The following is a 16638-nucleotide window of genomic DNA, read 5'->3' on the forward strand; positions in this document are numbered from 1 at the left end:
ATTTGAAAGACAATATATGAATATACGGAGGTGTGTAAAAAGGGGTGTTAACCCCTATAAAAATAGAAAAGGAAAGAAAGAAAAATCCTTGAGCTGTTGTTTATCACCTTGTGAAGGCCTGATAGGTTCCTAGGGATGAGACAAGATCCGGGGCCGATGCCTTGTCTTCCTAGGGGTGGCATCTAGCTGAAAAAATAAAGAAAATAAAAGAAGGTTGGAGCGAAAGTAAAAGTGAGCGTTAGAAAATGATTAAGTGTCGCCTTGCGAGGGCTTGGTAGGTTTTTGGGTACGAGATAGGACTTGAGACCGATGCCCTGTTCTCCTTGGGTCACTACGCTCAGCTCCCTTCTTTTTACATGCTCGAGTATGGAAAAATAAAAACCTAAAATGAAAAAATTGTGCCAAAAGAAAATATTTCTTGATCAGGCTATAGGAGTCCTCGCCTAGGAGGAGCTCCTGGTTGAGTTGCCCTTAGTTAGGTAGGTAGTTTAGATCACCACTTAGGGCGACCTCTTTGATAGTTCTTTTTAGTTGGTCGTGTTGGAGCAGTTGGTTAGTGACTGGCTTTGGGCCTTCTATCAGATTATGCTAGGCCTACTCCTCGTGGATTTCATGCCTTGGTTTTGTCAAGGGGTAGGGTATGAGTTGTGATGTGTTTTGTTGTGTATCTATTTTGTATCAGCTTGATGCTCCTTTTTGTTGTTTATGTACAAATCTATTCGTGGGATTCAATAGACTAAGTCGCCCTATCCCGTGGTCACCAATGACAGATGACTTTTGATGCCGAGAAATGCTTAAAAATAGCCAAAAATTACGAATATCTAAGGAAAAATAGACTTCGTCGAAGGCGGCGGTGGCAATCAGTACGATTTTAAGCGACAAGTACCTAAAGCGCTAGTGCTTATTTTCATGGAAATCAAACGGTGGCAAATGATCGAGCTAGAGTTTTCATACATGTAAAACGACATCAGGAATCCAACGCAAGTCTCGGATCTCCATTCTGAGGTCGTTTGATTCCCCATTTAATCCCCGCAAGGTTTGGGGTTGTGAAGCAACTACTGGATCCGGAAGCTCGGAAGAGTGTGACGGGGTCCAACTTAGTAGATTTCAATGCCACGGAGTGGAGCCACCCGTCTAGATGTCGTTTGCCCCCTCAAAATTGAAAAATTCATTTGACCACCGGAAGTGTGAATGCAAAAAAGCATGAACTAGATATTTTGGGTATTTAGCTTAAAGCTCTTAATTAAGAGCTTAAGGCCACAAAAGGCCACGATATGAAACAATTGGGGGGAGGCGGGGGGGTGGGGGGGGGAGCGGCATCAGTTTTTTGTGCCCCTTTTTTCTCCCCTCATGATGTATTTTCTGATCGGTAGAATGGAGAGGAATGCTCATGGGCCTGGAATGCTTCTATCCTTCACTCTCCATCGCCACAAACAGATCAAGAAATGATGCACTGAGTGAAGAGAACAAAAACCAGTCTTTCTCTCTCCTCCCTCTCTCTCCTGCATAGAGGCTATTCATGTGCAAGAATTCAAGAAGAAGAGGGGCTGAAGAATGCTTGTCCGGCTGTGATCGGATTGCTTCAAGATGAAGAGGAGGCTGAACAAAGAGGTTCAGCACTGAAGAATGGTTGTTGGTTGGTCCGTGGGCTGCTCAGAATAATCATTAAAAAAACCCACAACAGGCAAGACACGCGGTATGCTTCAATTTTACAAAGAAATTTGATTGTTTTTGTTGTTTCATGGTCCAAATGGTGTTCATATGCAATGAAATTTTGTTTGGACCTTTTTTACATCATGATTGAGGGCTGTAACTACAGAAACACAGAGTCCGTAATGATTTAGAGCCGTTATTAATTCTTTAAAACCCGTAAAATGTCATTTTTAATGGAAATTAGTGGTTTTTTTAAAATTTGAGTTGGAGAAAAGGGATGGAAATGGAATAAAATCAAGTAAAATGTTAAGTTTCAGCCAAAAAATAAGCCAATACAAATAAATCAGAAAATACCTATTTTTTATGAATAATAAATACAAAAAAATAGTAAAAAATGAAAAAATGTAGGATTTTCGCGCTCAAAAAATATGAAAAAATAAGATTTACGTGCATGAATGTTTAGCAAGATTAAAGCATGAGATCAAGCCTCAGTTTGTCCTTTTCCTTTGTGTTATAGTCTGTGTTTATCACTTTTTACATACAAAAATGATACAAAACAACCATTTACACCTATGCACCGCAGCAACACCTAAATGGTGAGGAGGGGAGGAAGTTTGTGCGATTATCTAATTGCTGAAAAGATATAAATTCTGATTTCTCTCTTTGTGCATAGCATTTAGGGATCGTTCCATAATTAAATATAGGCGATTAGAAGCACGGAAGTTCTGGTGGTAGTTCCTAAAGCAGTGCAACACGTAACGCTTAGTTAAAATTCATGAAAGGGTTGTTTTCTGCACCTCACATGGCTAGTTTTTTTAATCATAAAATGGTTGTGCACAATCGTCATACACCTTGCATCAAGCATGTCATGTGGTATCTCTTGGAATGCATTGCAATTGATTGATAAACTTTGATCAACGCTGAGAGGATAGGAAACCCGAGCTGTAGGTTAGACAAGCGCTTTTGTTGGGAAAAGTTTTGTGAGGTAATTCAAAATCTCCTGGAACGCTGAATTATGAAAGAGTGGAGTTTGTGCGAATGTTATATGTGTTAGTGACGCATCTTGGGGCCATTCCCCGAGGTGTAGGAGAGTCAGAGTGGAGCCGCGGCAATGAGCCGAAGAGGTGCTTCCCTATGTGTGTATTTCGAGGCAGCATGCCTATATGTTATGGGATCTCCCTCTGAGGAGAAGGGAAGGTGAATGTTGGACTACATATTGGATACAAATGTAAAATCATCATAAGCATTTAGTACAAAGTGAGTCTTAGACGCTCCTGGCCCGCAAGGCCGTGTGGTGGGGTTGTCTTGTCGTATGCATGAGGTGGTCTGGCTAGTGCCATAGCCAGTGCCGGCCCATTTTAGGTCCCATCAGTGGATATCAAAAGGCCAATACCAAAGCACACAAAGCTCATAGTCGAACCCCTGACTTAGGACTGTCTGAGCAATAATATGTTTGCTTCCACTATGTAGCTGTCACTCTGAAGAAGTCATTAAGGACATCCCAAAAGCCACAGCTAGGGAATTGCGCTTGATACCCTCACTCTATACTACTCAATGTGAGACAAACAAGGAAAAGCTCGAAGCAATCAAATGAAAAGGAAAAGGACAATGCAATTTTGTGCAGAAATGGTACTCCAACTAGAGTTTGGCAGCCAAAATTGGCCACCGACTAATGACACTCGCTGAGCAAAGGAAATCCCTTTGGATATCAATACATGATCCCACGTACATTGCCCCCACCTCATTAAGAGTGTTGGCAACGGTCCATGAGGTCAAGCTTTCTACCATTGTCCAAAAACATCCCTTGTATGATAAACTACTTCTAGAAGAAGATCTACATGTGGCTAGCATGCTAGGACTAGGGAGCATGGTTCTTGATGTTAGCACATATGTCTTCTACCTCACTCAAGACCCTACAATCCTAGATCTCTATGCTTCCCATCAATACAACCTTGACTTCTTCAACTGGTTTCGTCCAAGCCTACATGACAAGAACCCTAAACCATCTCTTGGTTCAACACTAGAGTCACTCAAACCTCCAGAGAAAGAGAAAAATAGCTCTAAACACAACACCCACTCTAATAAGAAGTAATGGAGACATGTTCCAATGGGTAAGGACAAGAGTCTAGAACAAATGCCTAACCAGGAACAACTGCCAATGCAATCATATGAGGGGCTAAACAGAGGGGAATTAGCTAAAGAGCTAGACTCTCCAAAAAGAGAGGTAGTTGTATCCTCGGAACCTAGCAAGGTTGTTCATAGCAGTAGGCCTCAACTATGACCCATGAGGACACACCAAAAAAAGAGAATGTTGAGGCCCAATCAAGCAGATCAACAACTAACCTAGTTCAGGGTCCTGAGTCTTTAAAGGATACACCTCGATTGCCCAAGAAAAAGAGGAGAAAACAACAAAAACAATTGCAGTTGCAAGTGGTTGTAGATGCCAAGAGGAGTGAGACCGAGAGTGTTGAAGAGCTAAGGAAGAAAGCATCAAGTCCACCCACCAATGAAAACATTGCCATCTCTCCTAACGGCGATGAAACCTCAGACACATCTATGTATTTCGATAAATCAAAGCAACCATTACCATCAATGGTTGCTTGCAATGCTCAATCCACTGACAACAAAACTTAAATTGACCAATTAAGAATGGATACATCATTGTCACAATAGTTTGACGAAACTATAACACTCACATCCATGAGGAGAACCATGACACGATAGCAACAAAGCCTTAGGAGAAGCATGAAAACCCCAAGAACATAAGCAATCCTAGAATTGACCACTCTTGCTCATCTAGGCCTGATCCCCCAGCTATGCTAAAGCCGAGGGAAAATCCCAGAACCTTGCATGAGATAGAAACCGAGCAAGCCCTCATCGAACATAGAAGTGTCACAGAGTGCTTGATCGAGTTGGATGCTAAACTCAAATTATTCCCACGTGCCTATGTCCTTGCAAACATGGGCACATTTCCTAGGGAGTAGCTTGAGGAATATTTATAATATCCCCTATCCTGGGAAGAGCAAGAATATCTTAATGGGCACTATGACAAGCTCCTACATGAACGCATGTAACTCATCTCTTACGAGGAAGCCAATGAACTACACTTAACTGTGACATTCAAGAAGCGCATTGCCAACCAAATCTCTTAGAGATAGAGCAACTAAAGCAACAATCAGAGGATCGAATTCAATTTGAAAAATGTTGGTTCAAAAATCGCACTACAATGGGCAAACTTGGAGCCCAAATTATGGCAGTCATCTCAGAGCAGCGACCAACCAAATGGTGGTCTCAAAGAGACCCAATCTATGTGGCGCCAACTTCCTTTCGAGTACCGACTATCGTTTGAGGTATGGGCTTAGCTGGAACTAGTCAAGAGAAATCTTTGATTGATAAAATTCTCATTGAGGAGGATCTACATGTTGCTAGTAGATTCGGACAAGGCACCATGCTACTCGATGTTGCAAAATATCGATTGTTACTAAGTAGGCTGTCATGATTACTAGATACATATGCTACACTCCAGTACAATCCTGAGTTCTACAATTGGTTTTTATCCTCACGAAGTGACATGGATTCATAAACGTGTACATAAATAAATAATGTGTTTTGTGACTATGTATAAATAATACCAAGAGAAGCAATGCCATCACACACACAAGTAATGATAATCAAGTATAGGTGATATGCATCAAAGTCAACACTATGGGATTCAGATAAGTGATGTCTTTTTGAGATGCACCTATTCATTATGGTTGAAGCATATGACTTGGATGTACTCTCACGAGTTGCCAAGTGAATGCAAGATGGCACAGGTCTCTGTACGAAAGTGTTCAATGTTCAAGTCACCACAAGACCACCAACCCCACAAAGAACCATTATGGAGAAAGTGATAGAAATACCAAGAAATAAAGAGCCATGATGAAAGCCCCATTGGAAGAGATAATCGCCCCTACAAAAAGCACACATTGCATTTGAGCATGGCCCAAAGCATAGTCATTGGCTACTCTCTCTTTCTTGGCCAAACTCTACATCCAGGTAGGAGCCATGCTCTCCAGAATGACAAATGTTTCTTCATCAACCAGTATTCAATTCGCCAGATGCTTTGTCCCTTGTCCATGCATAGCAGCTCACTCCAGTTGCTACCTCAACTATTACGATATCTCACATGTTACCAAGAGGTTTGCAAAATCTCAAGTGTATCTCTTCATCTCAACAACTGTACCTCTAGCATCTAGGCTAGTAACACAATCATCTTTGTAGTATCTATTTTTCACATGGATCTCAACATTTCTTAATCCAAATGAACAGCTGATAGCGTCAACTTATTGCATTAAGTGTATTCATTTTATCCCCAAAAAAATAAGAGAGAACAAAAATAAAAGAAAAGAAAGAAAGAAAAAAAATAGGGCACCCACGATCACAGCACAGCACCTAGGGATCCTCAAATTAGGTATGTCCAGTGACCTTGGGTCAGCTAGCTCCATCCCTAGTCCCCTAGCCCTTTATACATCCCCCACAATTATTCAGGGCACATCAAGGGTAGGACATACCTAGGGAGCTTATCTCGCTTATGGTTAGACATGTCACCCTGAACCATTTTTTGCACAATTCTTTTTTGCACTCCATCTCAGTGCCATTGCAATCAATAGTGGTAAGCAGGGCACGAAAGACCATGGAAAGTACACCGTACTCTTCAAACAATACAAATAGCCACTAGCTACCAAAAGCTAAGCCGTCAATGAGCTCAATTATGCTACATCATGTTATCAAAATCACAAATGATGTCTCAAGAAGCCTTCAAGTGTACTTCTCCTCAACATCAATAATTATTTCCACCCCATTGAACCCTCGCTTCATCCACACATTGCTACAAGGAATCAGACCAGTAGTATTCTAACTATGTAATATCTAGGCATGCGCATGCACTCACATAATATTTGCACCATGTAGAGGTGAGAGCTCAAGCTCAACCGCCAAGACCCACGGACTGTATATTGGTCAAGCGTTTCAAGTGAGCACTAATGGCTACCTCTCATATATCTGACGCACTATCCCTCTCTACAAGTGCAGTGAGCTTACCTTAATGCCTAATTGAGTTGCTTCCTCTTTCAAGCACTCTGATAGCTCCACGATTTGTGATGCATGCTCAAGCATCCTCAAGCCTCTTCCTTCAAGCTCCATCCTCCATAGCCATGTGTGAGACAAGAGAAGAGAAGAGAAGAAGAGAATAAGAAGAGATGGTGGAGGGCTTCACCTCCAAGATCTCTCACCTTCACATACACTCTCCCTCACTCACTCTCACTCCCTCCCTCTAGCACTCACAAGCAAGCAAGCAAGAGAAGAGAAGAGAATAGAAGAAGAGAAGAAGAAGAGTCCTTCTTGCCACACACCAAGGAATGAGCTCTCATTCACTTTTTGAACTTGATATACAAAACTCTCTTTTCCTTGGGCGGTCATCCCCTTTTTAAATGGCTGGCCATGGCCTAGGCCCTTCCATTGTTCTCATATCTTCCTAGCTTCCTTCCTACCATGCTTCTACCTTTATAATTTACATGGCAGGTGAGAATCCGACACTCTTTACAGAGGTTTTGGCTGTGGTTTTATATTTAAAGGTGTGCCTTCTTGCTTTTGGCTTCTTGCGGCTTCCATGGTTGCGTCTTGTATTCTTGGCGGTTGTTCCCATGCTTTTAGATTTCTTCTGGGCCCACTCTCTTGTAGGGTTCCTTTTTCTTTTTTCCACCTTGCACTTTTCCTCTTGATACCTCATTTTCCACTTCCTTTGCTTTGCAGTAAACATTACCCCCTCCTAGTTGAGTGCCAGTCACATGGCACTGCTTGGTGGTGAGTCGAATGATGTTGATGGGGTAGCCAAGTGGCTTTTTGAGTGTGCATACGAGCCCTGCTGGAAAGTGTGTTGGAGGGATTTATGGAACTGGAAGGCCCTTGCATTTGGAAGGAGCCTTGTTGTTGGATGGATTTATGGAATTGAAAGGCCCTTACATTGGGAATGAGCCCTAGTGCTAGAGGGATTTATGGGCCTACTGGAGGGATTTATGGAACTAAAAGGTCCTTGAGTTTGGAATGAGCCCTAGTGTTGGAGGGATTTATGGAACAGAAAGGTTCTTGATTTTGGAATGAGCCCTGGTGTTGGAGGGATTTATTGACCTGCTGGACGGATTTATGGGACCGAAATTGAATATCGTATTGGATGGATCTCTCTGTTGGCCCTCCGTGCTTGTCATCTCTTTCATTGTTCCAAATGAGCTTCATCATTCACTTTTTGACTGGGGCTATCGTGCCTACCCCTTACTTTGTTGTGCTTACATGGTGGCATGTTGCATAAGATGGGGAGCGCATTGCATGGATGATGGGATCTCTAGAGCTGGTGGTCAGGGCCTTTGTTTGTACTTGGAAAGAAAAGAAAGGTGCACTACTTGGGGGTGTTTCTGCCTTACTGTGGAGTGCGTGGTGCCCGTTCTTATGGAGCTGGGAGATGGGTCTAAGCCCACGATGGTGTCCCACACTTGAGGACCCAATTTGTGCATTAGGGAGGTGTGATGCAGGGGGCTTAGGGTGATAGGTCTACCCATAGGCAAGTGTTACCTCCCTAGGTGTGTCCTACCCTTGATGTGCCCTAAGCATGAAGTGGGGAATCAAAATGAGGCTAGGGGGCTAGGGATGGAGCCGGTTGGCCGAGGCCACCAGATGCACCCAATGTGAGGACCCCTAGGTGCAATGACTGTGATCGATGTGTAGCTTGCAATGTCTATGTGTGATATCTTTTTTTTTCCAAGTTACATAGTCGTGACAAAAGTTAATATTCGTCATCGAGTAAGGTGGAGAAAGAGGCTTAATAGATTTGTTAAGAAATTAACGGCTTTGGAGATACCCCTTGAGGTTTAGGTAGACCTAAAGCATGGTGGTGGAGAGGAATGGATGATTGCATTAGGTGAAGCGGCTATTATTCATGTCCTCTAGAAGGGCTAAGCAAAATGAAGGTAATAGAGTAGCTCACATCATTAGTCGGGCCATCATGTAACTATCTATAGCATTAGGATCAAAATGGAGTACTGGAGGGCCACGCTCTTGCGGGGTGGGGTCTTGCCTAAGTAGTATCCTAAGTAGTCTAAGGTAATTACAAGTAGTAATAAAGGCGGAGTCAGGGCATGAAGAGAATTCATTAGTGAATTGGATTAGAGTATCATACAGGTTCTCTGATGTGAAGACGAGGGCCTCTTCATATGTAGTACAATGAGGATTATAGACTATAGGGAAGTCATAGTGGCCATACACACTGGAGTCAAAATCAAATCCCACCCTTCGAGGGTAAGGCATAAATGTTGGGTCATTCCGCTCGAAGGGTTGAGTGTTGCAAAAGGCCATCCAAGTGTCTAGGTTGGAGTCGTAGACCCTTCTTCTCCATTTAGGTTGACATTCGTAGCTGGCCACCGATCTTGACACTTCAAAAACCTTATTCTTACAAAATTTAGCATCTTCAGTGGCCCATAAGGTGGGATTTTGCTCTCTCTCCTCTAGCCATTTCTGTTCGAGCCTGATTCTGAAGTTAATAACTTCCTCCACCACCTTGATGGGCAAAACCCTACGCAAGGTGGTGGGGAACTAGAAGTTAAAGTCAAAGGGGCTCCTTGATGTTTCTTGCCTCTTCCAAATTATAAGGTTAGTGTGGAAGCTTGTTGGGGCATCATCCTTGCATGGTGGGATAGGTGCATGGGGCGCCCTCACTCCCTTGGCATTCCATTTTCACATTGTATCCTCCACCATTTGTTTCCTTCTTTCCCTCAGTGTCGCCTTTCTTTTTGCGCAAGTGCCTGCGTGTTGTTGCTTTTCAGCAGGAGGCGGTGGGACAAGCTCTTCCTCGTGTGATCCCATTCCAAAGTTCACATCCACCTCCCTCTCCTAGCTTGGCTATTGCTGCTCTTCTTCGATAAACCCGAGTGCATCCACTTCTTGCAAGCTAAGGCCTGCCAATAGGAGATAATGGTGTTTCTCTTCCAAGCTTGGGCCCACTCCACTAGGTTGTGGCGGCATCTGCATTCATGCTTTCAGTGCTCTACGAGCCATTCCCAACATCTAGTAGGGTATCTAGGAAGGCGGGTTGCTGAGTTTGGAAGCTCACTTGGGCGGCTATCGCTCTGCTTTCAGCAAAGTATTTTTCTTTTTTGACTTAAGCAAGATACCGTGCCAAGGCTTTTACCCTTTTCTAGTTTTAGCTAGCCCATTCTTCTATTAAAATACTGAGAATGCATGCTATGGAGGATCAATGATGAGAAAATAGACAATCATAATGAGGTAGAAGCATTGACAAAGAAGAAAAACTGATATTATCCAAGCATAATGCAAGTACAACTGATTGATAATGACTAATTGAATGAGTGTGGGCATGAGTGCCTTTTATAGGCTTACAGTAGGTGGTATTGGTAGGTGGAGGTAGGTGAAAAGGGACCATGGTATTCAACAACCGTGGTTTTAATAAACCGTGCACACATGACCTAGTCTAAGGCTTTATTTGCAGTTTGTTTCTTTGCCTTGTTTGTCCCATACAAAGAGGCTATGGTGGATGTGATTGCACATTTCTCAACACCCCTCCTCAATCACAATCGTAAAAGACACTGAGTATACAGAGGCTGTCATGAGTAGAACCTTGCTAAGTGTAGACATGGAGAGAACCAACCATACAAAGCTAGAGGCTGTCACAATGCCTCACTAAGTGTGTAGAGGCTGTAGTGTGCAAAGGCTACATTAGGAGTTTAGGAGCTTATGGTGGGAACATAAGGCAAGTTCACATGTTAAACTTTAAAAAATTCTATCATCAAAAAATGAACTACAAAAGAGGGACTGGTGAGTCTTATCCTTTTGATCTTGGGTTTCTTCTTCTCCTTCTTCTTCAACGTTGCTTCATCTTCTTTGAGTATAGCAAGATATGCTCTTTGAGACTTTTTCTTAACATAGCAGAATTTCTCAATATGCCCCGGTGTCTTACAAAAGTCACAGACTACGCTCTTCTTCCCTTTCACGTAGAGGAGTTGTTGATCTCCTCTTGGGATGCTTGTTTCTCCTTTGTTCTTAATCTTCTTTTCTTCTTCCAGGAGAGAGGCTTTGATGTCCACAAGTTTCAGCTTTGGCATGTTGATTAATGTGGTAGACACATTATCAAATTCAGGTGGAAGACTTTTGAGAAGCACTCCAATGCAAATGTCTTCATCCATCTTCAAGTTGATTCCTGCAAGTTGTGTCAACAAGATTTCCATATAATTCAAATGAGTTGCAAGTGAGGTATTACTTTGCATGTCAAGCCTAAAAAATTCAATTAGTAAACCATATTTTAAGGATTTAGAATGAGCTCCAAATAAGGTTTCTAATCGATCCCATGTCGTGTAAGAGGTTTCACAATCATCAACATGATGAATGTAGCTATCATCAAGTTTGAGCTTGATAATTTCTTGAGCCTTGTCATCATAATTATCCCATACAACTGTAAGTGTAGCTTCCCCTAGTTTCTTCTCTTAACCACTTGTGATTGATCACAAGCCTTTCTTCATTAGGATCAATTTGATCCTAGTTTGCCATGTGTGGAATCCAACACCATTGAGTCGGGATGTTGGTGAATCCTTGCCCATTTTGAGATTGTAAGATCAGCAGCAAATAAGCTCCAAACAATTCCAGTTTCAGTTGAGTGCAAGTGCTAAAGAATCACTAGGTGATTACTATCAAGAGATACTAGGCAATTTAGTGACTATGATGCCCTTGAAGTTGGAATCTTCAAGATCTGATGCAAGTCTGAGTTTTCCCTTCCTTGATTTGATGCTGGAGTTGCAAAAAAAATTAGTTTTGATTAGAGACAAACCTAATTGTATTAACTGACATTAGTGCTAAAAGCACTAGATGGGTGTCAATGGTGGACACTATTGCTTGAAATGCTTGATACTCTTGTCAAGATCTCCCCTCCTTGCTGGTAAGTAACTTGAATGCTTGCTAAAGATTGAGTGTTGGAGTAGATTGGAGAGTCATTGACTTGATTTGAGCCACAAGGTTGAGAGAAGGAAGTAAAACAAGAATTTAAAGCTTGACAGCTATGGCTGCCCTCTTTAGGGTTTTGATAGGTGACTGGTTTTTTCCTTATTACAGCATGTAGACTCAATCATTTTGCAAACCCTCTGAGCTGGTGATAGAGTGTTTGTGTGGCTTCAATTTCCCTATGGTCATGAGCAACATCGATGCATGTGCAAGTTGAATCGACAGTACGAATTGCAGATGGCACAGACTGGTCAATGATCTATTGCAAGTGCAATGCTGAAGCATGGAGTCAACAATGTCGTGGTTTGAGGTAACAGGGAGGAGTGCCCTGAGTCAGAGAAGGTTTGCCCAAAATAAAACACGAGCTAAAATGGCTTGGATTGGGAGCTACAAGTCCTCCACTGAAGGTGGGTAGCTATGGAGGTAGGTGAGAGATCTAAGGAAAAGTGAAGGGAGCCAGAAATTCAAACTAAAGTGACTCAATTAGTGGCATGATCACTCATTAACTTAAAACCCGCTCTGATACCATGTTAAAGTACTGAGAATGCATGCTATGGAGGATCACTGATGAGAAAATAGACAATCATAATGAGGTAGAAGCATTGACAAAGAAGAACAACTAGTATTATCCAAGCATAATGCAAGTACAACTGATTGATAATGATTGATTGAATGAATGTGGGGATGAGTGCCTTTTATAGGCTAAAAGTAGGTGGTAGTGGTAGGTGAAGGTAGGTGAAGGTAGGTGAAAAGGGACCATGGTATTCAACAACCGTGGTTTTAACAAACCATGCATACATGACCTAGTCTAAGGCTTTATTTGTAGTTTGTTTCTTTGCCTTGTTTGTCCCATACAAAGAGGCTATGGTGGATGTGATTGCACATTTCTCAACATCTTCTACCCTCCTGTTTATCTCTTCTAAGCCCTCACCTTGCCGTTGTCACAAGGCCACTATCAACAACTCCTACCTTTTCCATTTTTGTACAAGGTCCTCTTTTTCTTCTGTTAGGCACCCAATCTCCTTTTGTAATGTTGCTTGTTCTTCCCTTTGTCTTTGCATTCCACGCTTTACTTCTTCTCTCTCTTTTTTCTATTCTTCTTGCTCTTGTGCTCTCTCTGCTTCCAGTGTGGCAAGCTCTTCATGCTCTCTTGGAGTTTTCTCACCCGTGCTTCTATCTCTACCTACTGTAGAACCAATAGTTTGTATTCCCTTTGCATTGGGACCAACTCCTTGTTCTCTTCCTCCAACCTTTTTCGCCACTGTTCTTCATTGTCTTCCTTGGCCCTTAGCTTGGCTTTCAGCGCATGGATTTCTTTTTGTTGCAAGGCCACTTAATGGGTCTTCTCAAGCTGGAAGGCATTTGACAATTCCCTTTCCATTTCCAACTTTGCTATTGTTGCTCTCTTTTCCTCCTTTGCCCTTTCCAAATTGAGCATAAAGCTCCATGATGTGCTCTTCCTGGTCAGCGAGCTACAACTCCGTGGTAGTAGTACTTGTTCTTGGTCACTTGGGCCCCTATTGAGATTCGGTGTCCGCAGTTGTCGATCTTTTTACTCCTGTCGTTGGGGTTCCCACACTGGAGGTGGGCATTGGGGTATGTGCCTTATCAATCAGGAACTGCACCCATGCCATGAGGTTGCTAGCATCGACTGTGGTTGGGGTGCCTGATGTTGCTGTGATGGTCGGGCAGGGTCAAGTGGAGTGCGGCTATGCCCTTTCCTTCTGGGATAGGTGGAGGTAAGTCTTACGATACTTGGCCACTGGTTCTCGGCCTATCCTGCCTTAGCAAGCTCATTGCTACTAATTCCTCCTACCTACACTACTGCTCTATGGACATGTGCACAACTTGTGCCAAGTCCTCCTCTTCTTTTCTTCTCAATTCCTCCTCTTGTTCGGTGGATTTTCTCCTCCTCTCTTCCTCGGCTCTTTTTGACTCAGGCTTGGCTTTTAGTAGGTCTGCTTCCTCCTTTCTCTTCCTCTCTTCCTCCTGCTTCTTCTCTGTCGTCTTCTTTTTAGGCGTCTTCGGCTTCCTCTTGCTGGATTGAGCTTCTTACTCTCCCTCTTTTTCACTAATCATCCTCTCACTTGATTGTTCTTTGTCGTGACAAGGAGGTGACCTCTCAGGTGTTTCATCTGATCCCTCTTCTCCATCTTGTGCCTCTTTTATCGCCTCTCGGATAAGGGCAGTCAAGACTCCTCCTCCATACCCTATGAATGAGCCCTTGACTGAGGGCTTCTTCCTGTCTATTCCCTTTGATGCTAGGGATTCTCCACCCCCCGATCTACTTCCAAGGGCTAATGTCCTGGCTAATTGATCTATGGTTTTCTTGACGTAGACATTCCAATCTACTTCATACAGCAAATGAGCCGCCATGCTCTCTAGCATGGGCACGTTGATCCTATACATGAGTGAATTGTATCTTAGGTTGGAGAAGAGGGAGTGGATCACCTTGGCTAACTTCTGCGTTGGGATGTCCTTGAGGCTTATACCATCATTCATCAAGACACTTTCCTTCCTCATCCCCAGCGTGGCATAGACATCTCTTTTATGCCTCTTCTCCACCTTTGGTTCCAATCCCAATACCTTTTCCACTAAGGCCTTGAGCGGGACCTTCACCTGCTTGTTTCCTTCTTTGCTTGCCAAGGACACTGTCCCACTCTCCTTATCGTGGTCATACGTCCTCAGCAATTCCACACACTTAATGTGGTCAGGTTCCTGAACTTTTCGATATACGTGGCGAGGTTGCACTAGCCCATGATCCTCCTGATGGATTTCTCACTGGTCACTACCCCTTCAATGTTGTGGATGCTCCTAAACCTGAGTTGGTTGTAGTTCTCAAGGGAGGGGCCATACTTCACTCTTTCCTCTTCCGTGAAGGGTAGGCTATGGGCTCGATCTTGCTGCGACATCTTCAGCTCCTGTCATAAGCCATGGTTTGCCATTAGTGCTTTTCCAAATAGTCACTTTCTAAAAGAACAGACTTCATGCTTGGCAGATTAAATTGTTTTTAGTGCAGAATTAGACTTTTTCTTCCAAGCTGTTTAAGTATATTGATTTCAAATTTTATTGTCAATTTCTCAATTACAAGTTGCTTTGTCCTACCATTGAGGTTCCCCATGTGTGCTTTTCCTTTATTGTTCTCCTTATATGTTTGGTTTGATTCACCATACCCCTCCCCCCCTTTTTTGAATTGAGAAGAATCCTTCCTAGGATTGAATGTTTAGTAGATGAAGGGCATGCAACACATAATCTTAGTGTTTTATTGTCACATGAGTCAAGCATAGAAATTAGGGTTTTATTCTAAAGTAGCATAGCTATCCATGTCTAAAGGGCATATACCGGCATGCATAATATAAGTGAGGACATCAAGCAAGAAGTCGTCGGAGTCCACACGGCTAGCGATGTGCAGCTCTTTCTTAATGAGGATGCGATCTAAATAAGGATGTCCCTTAATGTGTTCTTCCAAGGGTCGATTACGAATGGTAGTCAACACCCTATAGGAAGTTAGAGCTACATAGGTTGGGTTGTATTCCGATGCCTTGATTATGTGTCACTATTTAGCATTGGTCATTATTTGGCATCCCTCTAGCTCCCATTGCAATTGTAGAGCATACCATTTCCTTAAAAAGAATGAGTTGTTGTTAGCAAGCTATTTCAACTTCTCGATCTTCTGGTTTGTGGCCATGATTGTATTCTTGCTATATGACATAATGAGACGTTGTTTGATTGCTTGTTTTTTCTTGGATATCTCAGTTACAATTAACTTCTCAGCTGTTTCAAAATCCTTAACGAATACAAATTCTGACTCCTCCCAAGAGCAAGGGAGTGTTTGTACTTCCGTTGCTATAGGTTCTTCCAAGAGGCCTAAGTCTAGTCGATCGTAGCTTTTAGCCAATGTCATGAAAGTAGCATCCAAGATCGGAGGCAAGCAAACAAGTCGTCCCTAGTATTTTTAGCTAAGTCTATAGCCAAGGTTAGAATTGATCGTTGCTCATAAGAGGGTCTAAGCCTAGTGGTGGCTGGTTGAGGTTTGACAGCGCTAGAGAGTTCAACAACTAATGTTTGCTAGTTGGTTTGCTCCTAGGATTTTAGCTTGGACTTATGTTTGATGATCTTGGTTGTAGCTATAGTTGATAGGCCACTAGGCACTTTGGAGATCTGAGGGGCATCACTAGGACTAGATGTGGTCGGTTTGTTAGTACCAAGTTGTGGTTTTGGCCGATACATTGGTTTATGCCCCTGTTGAGCTAGGCTTTGGAGGTTCTATGGACTTAGCGGCCTGATTCTCTTATGCTTTGAGTGTCTCTAATGGGATGTTTCGTGTGGTCAAGCTTGAGGGTGGTGTTTGAGTAGGGCCTTTGGTTGTTTGGGCTTTAGGTAGCCAAATCCAGGTGTTACCCACATAGTAGCCTTGCACTTGCAATAAGATCTTAGGGACCCATCGTGGCTTGACCATACGTCGATGTTTATGGTTTCATCTTGGCTTCCTAGGTTTTGAGTGTGGGTCATTAGCCTTGGGTTTCTGTTCCTAGGTGGTGCTCGTTGTTTAGGTACCCATTTAAACTGGGGTTCATGGGCTTCAGCGTTGGTTTCAGTGGGTTGTTGGCATTGAGGCTTGGCATGTTGTGACGAGTCACGGTCCCCCCTCCTTAGACTTGATGGTGGGTTTATCTACCGGTGGCTTTGCGGACTTAGAAGGAGTCATGCCATCCTTGCTGAAAGCTATAACTACGCAGATGTTACCCAAGGCTAGGTGGACGCGCTGCGACTCATAGTCAACATTGCAATGAGCTTGCTTCTTAAAGGTTCGTCCTAACAGTGACTTTGTGCCTGCATCTTTAGTGTTGGTGGGAAACACATAGAAGATTATTGGCATGCTTTCAAACTGGATAGAAATTGCAACCTTGCACTTTCCCAAAAGTGTGTAGGGTTGGCCCCCATAAG

Source organism: Lygodium microphyllum, chromosome 29 (genome assembly GCF_053477565.2).
Source record: "Lygodium microphyllum isolate KBCC chromosome 29, Lygodium_microphyllum_v1.1.10, whole genome shotgun sequence".
Taxonomy (NCBI): domain Eukaryota; kingdom Viridiplantae; phylum Streptophyta; class Polypodiopsida; order Schizaeales; family Lygodiaceae; genus Lygodium; species Lygodium microphyllum.